Below are 16,562 nucleotides of genomic sequence, written 5' to 3'. Positions count from 1 at the left end.
CCCCCCCCCCCCCCCCCCCAGGTTTCCCCCTCCTCAACCTTCCCCCTGGAAATTTAGCAACGCTTTAGTTTGGAAGTGATACGCTTACCGCCTAAGTGATATGGTTCTTTCCCATATGTATACATACACACACACATACATACATACATATATATATATATTTTGTCTTTCTCTATTTCCTCCAGGAACGAGGGCTGGCGCTACCGTCAGCCTCGTAAAGAAACGCCGGTTGCCTGCTTTGACATCAGCTCTCACGTTTCCAAATAAACTTTATCAGGATTTGAGTTGGGAAGCGAAGCAGTCGGCGCTGCGAAGCAGTGGGGCGAGGACACCGCGCTTGAAATTTCAAATGTGAACTAGTCCAACTTAGCTATTTTTTTCCCCCTTTTCTGGTCTGATAGTTTGCAATCTGGAGTTCCGTACTTCAAAAAAAATATATATATTTAGTGCCATAGCCTACGGTTAAAATAGTGAAAAATTAGTCTCGTTTCAGAAATTATTTATTTATAGAACGAACATGATTAAAACATAAAAAACACACAAACTGCAGCTGCAACAAAAAAACCCCACCGTGATTTACGATTATTAAATCTTTGATTGCCATGTTAATGTTTCTTTTTCTACCTTTCATTTGCATTTTAATCTATCGAATCTTTACAATTTTGCTGCCTCCTACTCGAATGATTGATTACACATCTGAAAGAGAAAAAAAAATACTAAGCTTTCTAGGCGAGCTTCTATTTTTCCTCCCCCCTTCCCTTCTCTGGTTAGCTTTCTGAAACCTTCCTCAACAATGTTAATGCAAGCAGGACAAATTAATTATGCTCTTTTAAATGTCAAAGGTATAAATAAAAATGCCCCCCTCCCTCCCTTTTCTTCTCCTTTACCCCTTGCCCCAAATGGGAATATTTTTCCAAGCCGCTTGTTTTAAACGCGAGAAGGAATCACCCTGGTAAAACACAATTAAAAGAAACATACGCGCAGCATCCTGACTGTAAATAAATATTATTGCGCGGACATTTACCTATGCAATGGAGAGGGGGGGGGGGGGGGGGGGGGGAAGCAGAGAGCCGGAGAGAGGCAGGGAGCGGAGGTGCGGGCTCCCGGCGCAGCGGCAGCGCTTCCCTGCGCTGCTGAGCCTCGGCTTTGGGGCAGTGCCTCTCTCCCCCCTCCCCCCCCAAAAAAATCAAGGGAGGGTGGTCAGGGCGCAGCCGCCGCGCAGAGAGGATCACCCCCGTGGGTTCCCACGGGCCGGTGTGGGGGGAGAAATCGGGGGGGGCGGTGTATGAGCGGGGTGTGCGTGTGGGGGGTGATCCCCAAAAGTGGTTGGGTCCCACCTGCCGGGGATGGGCCCCACGGGGCCGTGGGTGCTCAGGCGGGGGTGCCGGTGGGGAGGCACCCACCGGGGGGCTGCCGGCGGGGAAGACCCACCCGGGGGATTCCCACGGCGGGAGGACGCTGACCCGGGAGATGCCCGTAAGGGGACACGGGTCCCGTGGACATCCCCCCGCGGGGATGCCCACGGAGGGGCGCCGGCCGAGGGGAAGCCCACGCGGGGCTGCCCACCCGGAGCGCGGGGCCGGCGGCAGCCCGCGGGCAAGACTGGCACCTGCGGGGGCCGAGGGGCAGATTTCTGGGGGGGAATCAGCGGGAAAAGGGGAAAGGAGCGGGACGGGAGGAGGCAGCGGCGCGGAGGCTCCACACCTGCGGACGGGCAGAGACCGCGCGGGCCGACGGGCAAGCAGGGAAGATTTAGAGGTGAAGAGACGCCAGATTGTTAAGAAAGTAATAGTAAGGTGTCCCATATACTACAGTTTTATTGTGGGGTAGTAACTACTAGATTTATTTTTTGCCGAGGCTATATAATAAAGATAATGACCGCAAACTCAAGATAAATGCTTACGCCCATAGCTGGTCAATTCTTTTTATTTAAGAGAGTGATCCGGAGAGGTGAAAGTCATCTTCTCCCGACCACAGATATCAGTCTTGGTTTCCACCAGGTTATAAACATGACATGCAAATGCAGGAGCCGCCGCCGGGCGCGGAGGGTTTGGGGTCGGGGGCTGGTGGGGTGCCCCCTCCCTCTGCTTTCTCCCTCACCGGAGCACCCGCAGTGGACTGCACCGAGGTGAAACAACGGGGGAAAAGAACCGCCCCACGGATAGGGGGAAAAATAGCAAATAAAGAACCTCCCTCTGGACCCCCAAGCCCTTGAGGAACTGCCCCTTGAGAGGGGACAAGGCCGGGGGAGAGGTCCCGGGGTGCCCCCTCGCCCCTGCCCAGGGCGATCGAGTGTCAGCCTCACAGCAAGGGCTTCTGCTCCGGGGGGCTTTGATCCCTGTGCGGCCCCGGGGGGGAGAAAAAAAAGAGAAAAAGAACACCTGACTGTGAGCAGCGACGGGGGAGAGAGAGGGGAAAAATACAGAGAAAAAAGGGACAGTAAAAAAAAAAGAGGGAGAACAGAGTCGTGCAATTTCGTGGTTTGAGCGCGGGGTAAAATTATAAGGTTGGAAAGTGCAAACAATCCTCCTGAACCCTTCGCAGCACCAGCGCTGCTCCCAGCCGGAACCAGCGTTCCCCTTCCCCAGCCGAGCGTGAGCTGCAGTTCCCGCACCTCCGGCCCTCGGCCGCTCTGCCCCGCAGGTCGGGCATCGCCAGCGCGGCCCCGAGCGCGGCCCCGTCCGCTCCCCGCGGCTGCGCGGCCCCCCTGCGCGCCGCGCAAACAGCGCGCAACGCCGCCGCGCCGCCTGCTGCCGCCGCCGCCGCGCCCGGTCCGCCGCGCTTCGGAGGGCGACAACCTGATTGCTTCCAGAGCCCAGCAGTAATTAAGCTGTGTTAAAGGAACTTAAGTGAAACCGTTTTGCCGGGTGCGGGCTCCCCTGCTCCTTCAGAGGGTGAATAGGAGCCCCGCTTCTCCCAGGACCGCGTTGAAAAAATCGTGCATTTATGTAACGTAGGCGAAAAATGTAAACAGATTTCGTTTTTGAAAGGGTATGGGTAAAGTGGTGGTAATTATGTGTAATTAATGCTGAAGGGAAAATGAACACGTAATAGGTTCCAAAGATTAAACCATCTGTAACTATCAAGGGAACTTTTAAAGTTTTTCTTCTTCTTTTTTTTTTTTAAATACGTCTCTTTCGGTAAGGATTTTTAGATGTAAAAAATTCAGGCTAATGTTTGCTTCTCTGAGGTATCCTGGTTTAAGAAACAAATCCCTGAAAGGTTTCAGCAATTCTCAATCTACAACTTTGAAGATCATCCAATATAAAAATAAATTGAACGGTAATTTTAACCATTATTAATGTTTGTGGCACTTAATTTAGTTAGGTGCTGGCTTTCCATTTTTGATTACACCATAAGGAAGTTATTTTACTAAGAAATGTTAAGATAAAGTATAGGCATTCCCACACATTCTTTCTTTTTTTTCTGGCATGTATTTATTATAGTCTACTTAATCTATTTCCATTTCTAGGTAATGTATAATCACCGGAGCCAATTTTTTTTTTCCAGCAACATGTTTGCAAGGGTAGAACCAGACAAGATGTAGGTTCTGCTTATCTGTACGTGACATTCAACGCAAGCAACCATACATTTGAATATATTTTTCCTGCTCTCTCGGATGGAGTTCACAGAAGTAAACTCAGTGCATTTAACATTTGCAAAGGTAGGAACTGATCTAGCTTTAGCAATGCTAATAGATGTTGAGATGTTGTGCGAGCTGTAACTTCTGTCAGAGACGGTGCCTTCTCAATAACGATAATTCTGAAGGTGTGAAGGCAGAGTTGTTAAACCTCGTGTGTCGACAGACCAGTTGCCTGAACGGTGGTTTGCAGGACTGGTGCCTAGAGAAAATAAATGCATAGAAACAGCAATCAAAGTTGGCGGGAACGGAGGCTTAAACTGCCTTATTAGGTGTTGTGTTCACTCGAGAGGTAGAAGTGAATCTGCTTCTCCGAGTCCCAACTTCAGGTCTGGTTCTGCTGCAGTTCTGGCTGTTTGGGTTTGTGGGGGATGGTTGCTTCTCCAGGAGGGAAGGATAGATACCGCTTGTGGGGAATTCGCCAGCTGGCAGAGCGAGATGAGGTTTAGGTTGTCACTCCCACTTCCCAGTTATTGTGTCTAGCTTGGAGAAGCAAATTTTTAAGCAACAGGACTGCTTTTTGAAATCCACCATACTGCAGAGGTTTATATACAGCTTAACCCCTTCAACTTAATTCCCAGACTCTTTCTTTAATGCAGAGGTCAAGCAGCTGAGTTGCAGCTTGGCATTTCTGGCAAACCCAGGTGAAGATGCTGAAGACCCTGGAGTGATAAGGGGGTTTGCTCTTGAGAGGCTAATCTAGTTTAACCCCTGGGGTATCTTTTACACCGCTTGCTTCTCAGCCTACCTGGAGGAGGACGAGCTGACGGCGGATCCCAGCCCAATGACTCACCCAATAACTTTTCCTGAACGACGTCCATGTTGCGCTGAGATCAAAGTGAGTGCTTGGGCAAGTGTGCATATGGGAGGGGGGTGGAGGAGAACAAGGCTCAGATGGGGATTGCAATCTCAGAAGCTTACTTTTTGGGGATGAAAGTCGTTGTAGGGCCCAGCACGAGTCAAGTACTCATAGAAACTAGAGTGTCTTTTAGAGCTATATTATGCTACCAAAATGCTCAGCTATTTGCTGATGATGGCATGAGGGCAGCGCGTGCAGGCAGGTGCAGTGATCCCTGGCGTTGGCCAGCTTCTAACCATGGTGGACTTAGCTAGCTGCTGTTTGGTTCCTGATAACTCACCCAACACCAGAAACTTCAGCCAGAGGCTTTTTCCACAAGCCTGGGAAATCCCCTGCAAAGCCTTCTGTGTTCAAGAAAAAAACCCTTTCCCCCCCCACCGGTGTCCTGGATGGAGATAAAGGACAAAAACCCCCTGCGGTTTGTCACTGTCTTTTACGAGAGTACATCAACAGCATACTTCCCTTTTCAATGCCTTTTGATGTGCTAATCATCACTCAGACCCATGCAGCCACTCTACCCTTGCAGGGTACCTAACGTGTCTGAGCACAAGTTAAACCAGAAGTCAAGGGGATTTCAGCCTCCAAGGGCACTTTGGGGTGATGCAGGAGCCAGGGGTGGGCGATACTGCCTGATGGGAGGGCAAAGCGTCTTGGGGTGCCTCAGTTTCCCCTTTGATGGGAGATGCTTGGTGGCTTGCTTTCTTATCCCCTGACTTGTTGAGTGGGTTGCTGCCCAAGATTTGAGTTGCTACCACTGGATGCTGGGAGCATCAAGCTGGTGATGAAAAGGCAGCCTGGTTTCTCCTAAAACGCTGCTCTAATGGCCCCTGTGAGTGGGATTTCCACCTCTCATCTCAGCCACTTCCCACGGGGTTTTTTTTTGGTGATGTGTGGCAATGAAGCTGGGCTGGGGAGCTCCCACAGGCCCTTGGGTCCCCACGTGGGAATAAGACTCTGTATTTGTTTGCTGTGAACCCTACCCAGACTACAGCAGAAATAGAAACCTTCACCTAAATTCTCTTTTTCTGGCTGGCTGGCTCTTTTTTTCCGCCTTACCTTAAAATCCCTTTGCCCAGAGCAGAATTAACAACGGGCCTTGTTAACGAAGGGATCAGCAACATCTTCCCTGATGGCATTAAAACCTCCTACCTGGCAAATTAGTCCTCCCGCTAACCTCCTTCTCTTCTTACAAAATGTTGTCTTTATTGGAACTTGTTAGCGGTTTGTTCCTTGTGCTAATGCTCTTTGGTAGTAACTAGAGAGATTCTGAGGAGACAGAACCCAAGTTTGGACCCAGATTTAGCTTTCTGCTGAGTTTGAAGAGCTGCCTGGCCACTGAACCTGAGCCGGGACTTGTATTTCAATAAGATGATGCTGAAAGGCAGTGAGAGCTTATTGTGGGACTTTTGCCAAAATGTGACCAGCTCTTCTCCCAAATCGGTGTCCTCACCCATACCAGAACAGGGTATGAGCCAAAATTAAAAGGTAAGGGGTCTGCTCCATTTAGCATCTGTCCTTGTGTCTCTAGTGAACCTGGCAGCTGTGGCTGGAGAGGTGATTGACCTCTCCTTTGGTGCCACCATGCTCATCTGGTGCAGGGCACCATCCCACAGCAGCTGGAGGATGTGCGGGATCTCCTTTCCTCATCTGGCCAGTGGTCTTTAGCTCAGCTTTGGGACTGTGGACAGGGAGTGCCCAAAATGTGCAGTTTAGGCTCATGACAGAACTCTCTTTTTCTAGCATTGCCATGTATCTTCTACTTGGTGCTTGCCCGGGGACAGGGCTACGGTGCTTTACCAAATCTCTGCCAAGCAGAGCCACAGGGCTGGTATAAGCATCCATCAGTACAGGAGCCACCAGGTGCTGAGCCTGCTGAGGTAGAGGGTGTTCAGCAAGAAGCATGCTATTTACACCAGGAAAGAGTAGATAGCGATGGCTCATTTTGGAGCGATTGCTCATTTTGGAGCACAGGAAGGTCACTCCAGAACCATGGAGGTGGCAGCTTGAGGCTCTGCAGCACGCTCTTTGCTGAGAACCATTGTCAGAACGAGTTTCTAGACATGGTGGGAACAGCCGAGGCAGACATCTTTGTGCCGGGGAGGAAGAAGGAGCCCTTTTAACCTCCCTGTTCCCAAGCCTGGCAGGGACAGCCGCGCTGTGGCTCCCCTCCCAGCTTCCTTCCCCCTGCCCCGGCCACAAGCCCCAGGGGCTGGGCTGGAAGGACACCTTATCTTGTTTATGTAATGCAAGTGGTGGAGGGTTGGCTCTTTTCCTTGGCAAAAAGTTCTCACGCCAGGGGCACACCTTCTCTGCAAGAGGCAGAGCAGTTACAGCTCAGACTGGTCTCTTTTTAGGGGGGGAAAAGAGAAAACTGGCACAGAAGAAAACAGGGGGTTGCAACTCTTGGACACTTGGCTGTAACTGGAAAGCATGGCTGTGTGTGCTGGGAGACCTCAGCAGCACCCTGCAGCTGGGGGCTCTTGCTTTCCCTCACGAAATGCACCCCGTTTTTTCCCAGCAAGAGGGCTGGGTAACTCTTGCAATGAAGAAACTGAGGACAGAGACAGTGGGAAATGACTGGGGTTTTTATTTTTAGCAATCTTTTCTCAGCATCCAAGCGAGGAGACATGTAGTCAGCCAAAGGACCTTCTGTACTAGAGCAGAGCAAGGTCCTTGGCCCTCGTCACTGGCCAGGCAATGCATCTGCTCACCTCTGACCAAAAAGGATTAGACACAACCCCATCAGTACTAACGAACGTCTCCCTCAGAAAAGCCCTGGGCAGGCAGGCGAGACGGAGGAAGGTGCCGTAAAACCAGCTCCTCAGCGGCATGGGCTGCAACCTTGTGATGGACGTGACCCCAATCTGCATCAAATGGACTTTTTATGGCCTTACATCACTGCAGCCTGCCCCACCTGCTTTCCTTCTCTCAGCCATGCTAGCCCCTAGATAGGCAAATTGTTGGGCTGATAGTCAATGATTATCAGTGCATTTCTTGATTAAAATCACGGCGGCTTCTGCATTATAAAGTCCCAACCACTCGGCTGATGCACAGTATAAAAAAAAAATAACTTTTTTTAGCCCATCTAACCATGGCAATTCTCATCATGCATCTAAATGTCTGCTCCATTTTGGAGGCCTCCAAAGCTCTTCAAGTCCATGCCGCTAAATCGTGTGATTGTCTGAGCAAGTGAAGTGCGATCTTTTAGCACGCAGACGCTTAGGTGGTCTTGCTTGAGCTGTTTGGCCTTCTTTGCCAGCTCTTAAGATTAAATATCATTCAGTTGTTACAATTAGAAAAGCCTTTCAACAGCAACAACAATAATAATACAAATTAATAATGATGAAAAATAATATTAATAATATGACAACAATTCTATACTTTTTACTTCTTGAAACTATCTTTACGAACCAAGTTTTATGCAGGCAGTAAGCAAAAGTTATTCAATGTCAATAAGCAATATTGTCTCCCCTGCAAAACTGGGAATGCTGAAATACAGACCAGCCAAGCTGAGCTTTCCAGGGAGGGCTCTGACCTTGCTCTTCATGTTCTCTAGCCCTAGAGTTAGCTCGAGTCCCAGTTTCAGATGCAATGAAAATGTAGCCTAAGGTTTTTCAGCATGCGTATCCATGTTGAAATACTGCACTTCGAATTTGGCTTGGGGAATGCCTCTTAGACCAAAGCAAAGAGAAATCTGGTGAAAGATTTGCTTTCTAAAACAAGCTGACCTTATAAGTGTAAGGGAGGGTGAACTGTGCAATTCAGTGTACAGAAATCTCTGATTTATTAAAGCTCTCCGAGTCCTACAATCCTTAATAAAAGGGGACTCCATCAAGGCTGCAGTTTCTGCATCTAAAAATCAGGGAATTTGTACGTTGATTGTTATCCAGGGCCTATGGATGGCCACTTATTGCAGTTCAGAAAGAAATTCAGCAAGAGATTTAAAGCGGTCCCCTGAAATAAACGGTTAACCCCAAATTATCCCCAGTGCAGAGGAGAGCTGGACCTGGTTTGTTCTTTTTCTTTTCACACAGACATGGTGGCTGCGTGATAGATATGTGCAAGTACAAATGGCACACAGTTGCAATCAGTCGTTAAGCATCCTTTACAAAAATTGCTTTCTTAATACTTATCTTCCCTCTCTTTCTCAGTCTTGGCTGCTCTGTTGGGCTCAGTTATGGGAGTTTCTCTGCTGGTGTGTAAAAACCCACACAAAACAAGTTGATGTGTAAGACACAACTTGTAACTGAAACTACGCACTCTCTTACAGCACACACAATCAAAGAAGGCTGGTATTAACTTTATGGTTAGATGAAAAAAGGCCTTTGACAGAGTTGAATGAAGCTGTTTATTTTCCTTTTTGGAGCCCTGTTCCTCCAAGGCATGCTGTCATGCTCACCGGACCTGAGTTTTATAGGTTGGACTGGAGCCTTTGACAAAACTGAATTTACTTTAAATGACTGAAATTAGATACTTATAATCCAAAGTAACAGCCTAGGGGCTCTCTTGTGTATTATCCTTCACTCTCAGTCCTTTGCTTTGTAGTGTCAATGGAATAATTTGTTAAGAAAGTAGAAATATAAAGCAATAACTCTGAAACTGAGAAGGAGCATGGACTAACCCTGTATTTTGCTGATACTTGTTATATTTTTACCTAACATGACAAGTGCCTCTCTCAGAGGTAGCCCTTTCAGAGTATGGTTTTGTCCAATTTCTGCATTTGAAATTATGATTTAAATATTAGTTTGTTCTTTGAGTTATTTAAGCAACACTGCTGCTTTTCTTCTCTCCCAGTGAGGCAGGACATCCATGGCGTGGATGGGCATTCCGTCTGGAAAGCAGAAGAGAGATTTCTTCCTACTTAGGAGGAGTACTTGGATACCCACTTTCCAACTAATTTTTCAATGAAATTGAGGTATCTAGATCTCCTGTCAGTGCTCAACAATCTTTCCCAGCAATCTCATCACACGCCGCACTCTTCCAAGTCTCTGGGTCGGATGTTTCGGCTGGTCTAAACTGGGGCAGTTTCATTGGCTTCAGAGCCAGTTTATATTAACTGAGGATATGGCCCTTTGTATGTCTAGCTTGGCAAGGTAAATAGCCTCCAAATTACTCCACTTTCCATTCTTTTGCATGTAGCATTAAGTGGCATACGTTTGTTGATGAGGGTGAGTTCATGTTTTTTTCCCTACATACCTGTGTGCATGCACGCACACACACACAGACTAAACTGAACATGAAATGTGTTGGGTTGGATGGATGTTGTAAAAATGGCAAGAAAAATCTTTAAACATATGGAAAATATCGGGACTGGCTTTCCAACTGTGCTGTTCTGCTATTAACGGAGCAGTTACTTGAGCAGCAGCGTATACCCTGCGCCTGTTTCGCATCGATCGAAGGCAGAAAGTCCCACTAAGGTGTTCACTAAAACCGCCAATGCTGTTCACATGGTTCAACAGAGACCCATGAAATTTATACCATGATTGGGTTTTGATGGATTTAGACTACTTAACAGCAATTGTCCATCATCCTACACTTCAGTGATCCAGCCCTATTTATAACGTTTCCTGATGTGCTGCTTCAGGAAGCCCTACCTACATTTCTTTCTGTATCTCTACACAAGCATTTAAGGAATTTCATGAGGATTATTATTAACAGATTACCCAAGAGTGGTTTTCACAGGACGGCAAAGAAATTCCCTTACATTGGTTTACACACAGGCTGTGCTCCAGCTTGTAAGCCAGGCTATGCTCTTCACGCTGTTGAACAAACAGGTTTGCTACAGGATGCAGAAACAAGGAACCACACAGTTTGCAAGGGAAATGCTGCCTTGAAACCTCTTCTTTAGAGTGTTGTTTGGCCTGCTGGTGTCTTAGCATGTGATCGGGTTGCTGCTTTCCTATCGATTGTAGAAGAGTAATGACCTTTGGCTTATAAGACAGTGCTTTAGGCATGTAAAGAAGCTGTAAATGTTTTTTGAAGTGATACAGCTGAGCCAATCAGATGCCTGCTTAGTACCTACATCCTCTGCAGTAGGACTTGTAACCTACTTTTCTGAAGGGAAAACCCAACATATTAATTTACTGCCATTGCTGCATAGTGGGATTTATGCATGCCTTACTGTTAATTGGAGATTATCACATCAGGGTTCTCATATCATTCATAGAACAAACCCCTAAATCACGAAACGTGTTACCGTTGCTGGCTGAAAGGCCTCCTTCTCTTCATGTTTGCATTGTGGAGCTCTGTAAAATATAAAAGACTGGGGCTGCCCCTGAGAACGGGCTCAGACACCGACACAGGTGTTACGGGGGATGCGGCTGGAGATGGGTGTTATCAACACATTGGAGGGAGGAAGGTGGAAAAAAGTAAGTCCTGGTGGAATCCAGCCTTTAACTTTTTCACGTAATTCCCCTTGTGAGAAAGCACGCGCTGGCTCTGCATCCCACCTGCACTGGGGCAGAGGCTGCCTCTCCTCCGGAGCAGCAGCTCAGAACTTTCTGCCTCCTGGGGGAGCGGAGGGAACTCTTGCACATGGCTCCGCTCTCCTCCTCCTCATCCTGTGCCTTCCTGCATGGCCTGTTGCAGGCCCGTCTGCATCCTCCCCAAAGGTGAGGAGGTACAGGCGCACCTCAGCCCCAGCTGCAGAAATGGAGGGAGCATCTCTTGCCCCCAGCCAGCTTGTGGCTGGGTTTTGCAGTAGTGGCTGGACATCAACGAGCTTCTTTCACTCTCCTTTTGCTCCAAAAAGGGTCTTTGTAGGCTGTTACGGGAATGCAAGTTTATTTACCTGCCCTTCCTGAGCTAGCTCAAATATTGAGCAACTGAGAAACTTCCTCCAAGTCACATTTTAAAACTTATCTTTTTGTTAAAACCAGCCAAACTTAGCACTGAAGAGTCATCGTATGGATCATATGGAAGACTGGGAATAAAATTAATTAATGCATGGATTACAATGACCTATAAATGTCATTGTTTCATCTCAAAGATATATTGGTACTGTAATTTTTACTTAACTCTTTCAAAGGACCACATGTGAGCACCACTGAATGGATACGGAAATTATTTATACAGCATGTTAAAGGGACATTAAAGCATTTCATAGCATGTGGTAGGCCTCTCAGTGAGGCGAAAGACACAGATCAGCTATCCAGCTGTGGTGTGCTGCTTTGGCTGTGCCAAAGCCACCAGATGATGTAGCTTTCCTGCCTGCCTGCCTCCGAAATAAATGTGAACCGCATTCCCCAGGAAGGAGCTGGAGGCAGAGGGATCCCCATCTTTAAATCCGCAGAGGGGACTAGGGCAGAGGCTTCCTTTTTAAGCTTTTTTACTGCCTGTTTTGTGGCCCGGCTGTATTTTCTATCCCAGGGTTTTTTGGCCCATGTCTAGTAGGCACAAGCCTTTGCATGGCCACTTTGTACAGGAATTCCGGCATCTCCCAGAGATCAATGACTTGTGGCTGCTGCCAGCTTCAGTGATTGTAGTGGTTAGGAAACCCTTTGTAGCTGTGCCTCCTGTGCAAAATAATAATAATAGTAATAATATAATAATAAAAAAAAAGAAGAGCAAGCATCCATCCTGCATGGGATCCAGATCCCCAGGGAGGTGGCCAGATCCTCTGTCCTCCTGCTGTGCATTTTTCCAGCCTGGCCTACTGGCCCCACTTCCTCTGCTTGTGCACTGGTGGCAAGCACTGGCTGCGAATAGGTTTATATATAATATATATGTATATACACACACACAAATTATATGTATATATGAAATATAGATGCACATTTTATTATTATTATATATATATGTAAAATCCACATACGACACATGCAATATATATATGCAAAAAAAATAATAATCTATATACACATGAAATTAAGGCTAATGTGGATCGGAGCCCTGTGAGGATGTAGGTGAGTATGCACCTCCTGTTACAGAAAATAATGACCATGAACTATGGCAGCAATCCGGAGAAGCCTTCTGGTGACATCATAAACTAGCTGAGCTTTGCCCTCTGGGTTTATGATGATGTCATCAGAACGCCTTGATAGAGAGTATCTTTAACCTCGCAATTCACACTTGACCATCATTTATTTGATAATCTATATGCCGAGTGACACAGTTAACTGGTTTGTAGGCTGAATCCAGAGTGGTGCGTGCAATCCAGCGCCACCTGCCCCTCCATGAAGCCTAGGCAGGGGCTGGGGAGCAGAGCCTGTATTTTTGGTACAAACCTGAGCACAAGTTTGATTAAAGATTTGGACTGACACGTAACTTCACATGTGTCTAAATGGCTTGGGAGATGTTTTTTGAAGGGAAAGTAGAGTGATACTGAGATATTGGAGATATTGATGGCCTCATTGGTGAACGCAGGATGGACAGAGGTGCTTGTGGTTCAGTTTCAGTCCTGGCCCTAAAACCCAGTGAGGTCTTAAAACTTAAGTGCAATTTCAGGTGCCTAAAAAATATCCTCTAACATACAGCAGTAAGGTTGTGGCGCCCATAATGGCTTTTGAAAACTTGGCTGTGGCTCTGTTGGAACCTGGGACCCCAATCATACTGGCCTTTTGGAAAATCATATGCAATGCATATTCCAGCCAGCCTGCGCCAATGTTAAACTGCATGCTCAGCATACAGATGATCATGACCACAGTTAGAGGAAAAAAACTAGCATAACTTTTACCAGAATGACCACCAAGTGAGGCTGGGTAACACGTTCAGTAGGATTAAAAAAAAAAAAAGACAAGAGGAGAGTTTATATTCAATGTTCACTGTGTTTGACATTGTGATTTTCTTCTTTCGGATTTACATGCTGGAGAAGATAGTGATGCAACAACATTGCTGCTGAGAGTGTCCTTTGGCTGGAACCTTTGCTTTTAAAACAACGAGGTCAAATCAAACAGATTTTTGTTGAAAACTGCAAAAACTATAAACAAGGCAGGGACATGTGCAAAGTGATCTGACTCTTCTGATGGCAACAGTAAACCAAAACTTGGAGTCGGTGCAGATTTCAACACAAAGCAAGTTTTGGGTCATCTACATATTTGCATAGCAAAAAAAAAAAGATGAAAGAAAATGCTGTATAGGTACCTGGGAACCATAGGTTCCTCTATCAAATTCCTGTATATTAGTCGAGATTAAAAAGGTATCGGTTTCTGAAGTAACCATAACAACATGTTTTCATGAGTTCCTGTTGAGAAGCCAAAAAACTTTGTGAGCAATAAATCAACCAGTTTATATCTCAGAACTTAAATCTTTTATTGGTTACTGATTGACTTAACTGTGCTGGCTGACAAAACTTTGTAATAAATAAGCTAACCAGCAAGCCCTTAAAAAGTTCCAGCTAACTTTGTTTAAAGGACCATCACTGAAACATGCTCTACATGACAATGAATTTGGCAGCCAGCATGTGGTCATGTGCATGTTTCAACATGGATCTAAAGCCCAGAAATCACAAGATGTGGAGTTATAAAGAAAGACCCCTCTGCAACTGCTTTAAGTAAATATATGTGTTAATATTTATCAGCGGTGTTGCTACAGGCAAAATAATTAATAACTACTAATTAGCATAGTCTTTCTGAAGGAATATAGTGGGAAATTATGTGTTGACTATCCGTGCTGGGGCTGTCTGTGCTAAAGGTGATGAGATAACAGCAGAAAGCTATACAGGTAAATTTTGGGATTTTAGATATTTGCTCTGTGTGCATGCTGTAAATATACAGCCTTCCTGAGGTCAGGATGTTGCTGGCTACATTTTGGGAGGCTTTTCTTTTTTCTCCTGTTTTTTGTGGAAGGCTTTTGTGGGTTGTTGGCTTCCACAGTAAGTCTACATTTAAATTAATTAAACTGTTGACAGTTAAATTGTACTAAGTAGCTTCCATATAAAAGATGATTCCCAGATTTTTTTTCCATGCAACTTAAAAAAAAAACAACAAAAAAACCCAAGAAAGAATCTGAGGAACTTCGTTCTAAACATCTGTCTGGGCATATGTCAAAATGCAGAGTGTTACTGCATTATACTGTGTGAGTATATGACACCATGTTATTACTCTTGGCTTAAATATTCACAATGGATTTGATAATCTATTTAAAAAAACCTTTGATGAGAGTGTAAACTTTTATCTTTTGTCATACAATAAGCACCTTTGTGGAACTAATTCTAGAGTAAATATTGAAAAATAACACAAAGTTTTCTACATCTTATTCACAACGCGAGAATATTTATACAGAGGGAATTACGGATATGTGACAGTGGAAAAGATTTGGCAGATTTTCTTTGAAATGAATTTTGGTGAATAAACTCCTTTTGAAGTAAGATTGTACTGTTCCAAATTGCTCTGGATAAAATCATAAACTTCAAGCTGTAGGTTAGCCAGCTGATTATAATCTAGTACAATAATCTGCATTTCTTCACGAAATGAGAGACAGTGTCAAGGACATTACAAATCCAATAGTAATTTAGGGAACTGAGCTAGAACTAGGTAATGCTTATAACACTCATATTCCAGAAACATGTTGTTTAATTTTTGTTTCCAGATTGCATATATTAACCCATTTTATTAACCTGTCTATAGCCTTGATTCAATAAACCATTCCTATTCAGCAGAGCTGTAAAGCATATGTTTGCCTTTAAACACATGCTTAAATCCCATTGACTTTTTAATGCTTAAAGTTAAGCATGTGCTTAGATGTTTTTGCTTGGCTCTGCAAATGAAAATTTTAAAAATGAAGTATCCTGGGAAAAAAAAAAAGCACTAAAGAATGAGATTTTTAAAAGCTTAAAATAAGAAAACAAATCCCCAAACTGTTCTTTCCCCCCCTCTCCATCCCGTCCTCTCAAGAACCCACAAACTATTTTTAACTAAATACCTGAAGCAAGCAGAAACGATTTTCATGCCTCATTTTGGAGCATACTTTGACCTGAAATCGCTGAGACTGTCTGCTAAAGAGACGAACAATAGTGGGAATATCTCGCTGTTTGCTTAATGAGCAATGAATGGAAGTGTGAAGGTGAAAAGACAGATTCTGGGCTCGAGAGTGACAAGGTGATACTGCTTCTTTATCACACCTTTCTTTTTTTAAACCCAAGCATCATTTTCAAAGTAGTAAAAAAAAAACGAAATGAAAAAAAAATCTGTGGCTGGGAATTGCCCCGTAGTTCGCAGCCAACTGATTTGCGTTTACTCCCATTGCTTGCTTCATGGGAAATGTCAACTTGCTACAGAAAGTTTTAATTGGTTTATGAGTGATACATTCAAGCTGCTTATTTCCTAAAACATCTGTTTTTGTTTTAGTTCCCCAGTGTCAAATGGTTGGTGATATCCTAAGGTAGCACGCTGTTTGCAAGTCATATTTCCTGGGGTATCTACAAATAAAAAACCCCTTAAACTGGGCATAAGGAAATCAGTACAAGGTAGTCAAGAAGTCTCCAGAATCAAGATATCAGAACATCCCTATTCCCATTGTTTTTTTCCATATTGCTCGTGATTGACTGCTTTTGGGGCTTGGATGAAGAGTGCCGTGAGAGTTATGGCTTATTTCATCTTTTTTCCCCCTACCTCTCTGATGGCCTTGAGCAAGTCTAATTTGTATTGTTATGGAAACTGGAATTAAGCCAGGGGAAGCACAAGCCTAGTGCTGCACCCGATGGCAAAATCGACTCATTTTTCTACTTGGTGGACAGGGAGAGTACAATTTGTTTGAAGATCTGTCCGCTCCGTGTGACAACAGGAGTCCTAACATAAACAGGCAATTGTGAGAGCTAAAAATAAGCAAAACATTCATAAGAGGTTTGAATCTGCATGCACACAAAAAAAATCCTCAGTTTCCCACCACCCTGTGGCTTGAGCCAGGAAGGGAAAAAAGATTTTTATGAAGTAGTTATCGTTCCCAATACCTAAATATATGCAGCGGCCTTCTATCTGGATCACAAAACAGTGTCAATTTGCAATATTTATGTAGTAGGTGGCCCAAAACCCAACTGGCTCTATTTTCATCCATCATTTATTGTGAATTTTGTTTTTAAGCTTCTGGGGAAAGGAACACTTGAGAAGTTCTTTCCTGAGTTTAAGA

Source organism: Opisthocomus hoazin, chromosome 2 (assembly GCF_030867145.1).
Source record: "Opisthocomus hoazin isolate bOpiHoa1 chromosome 2, bOpiHoa1.hap1, whole genome shotgun sequence".
NCBI classification, from domain to species: Eukaryota; Metazoa; Chordata; class Aves; order Opisthocomiformes; family Opisthocomidae; genus Opisthocomus; species Opisthocomus hoazin.
The sequence above is the reverse complement of the archived record's forward strand: the minus strand, read 5'-3'. Positions refer to the sequence as shown.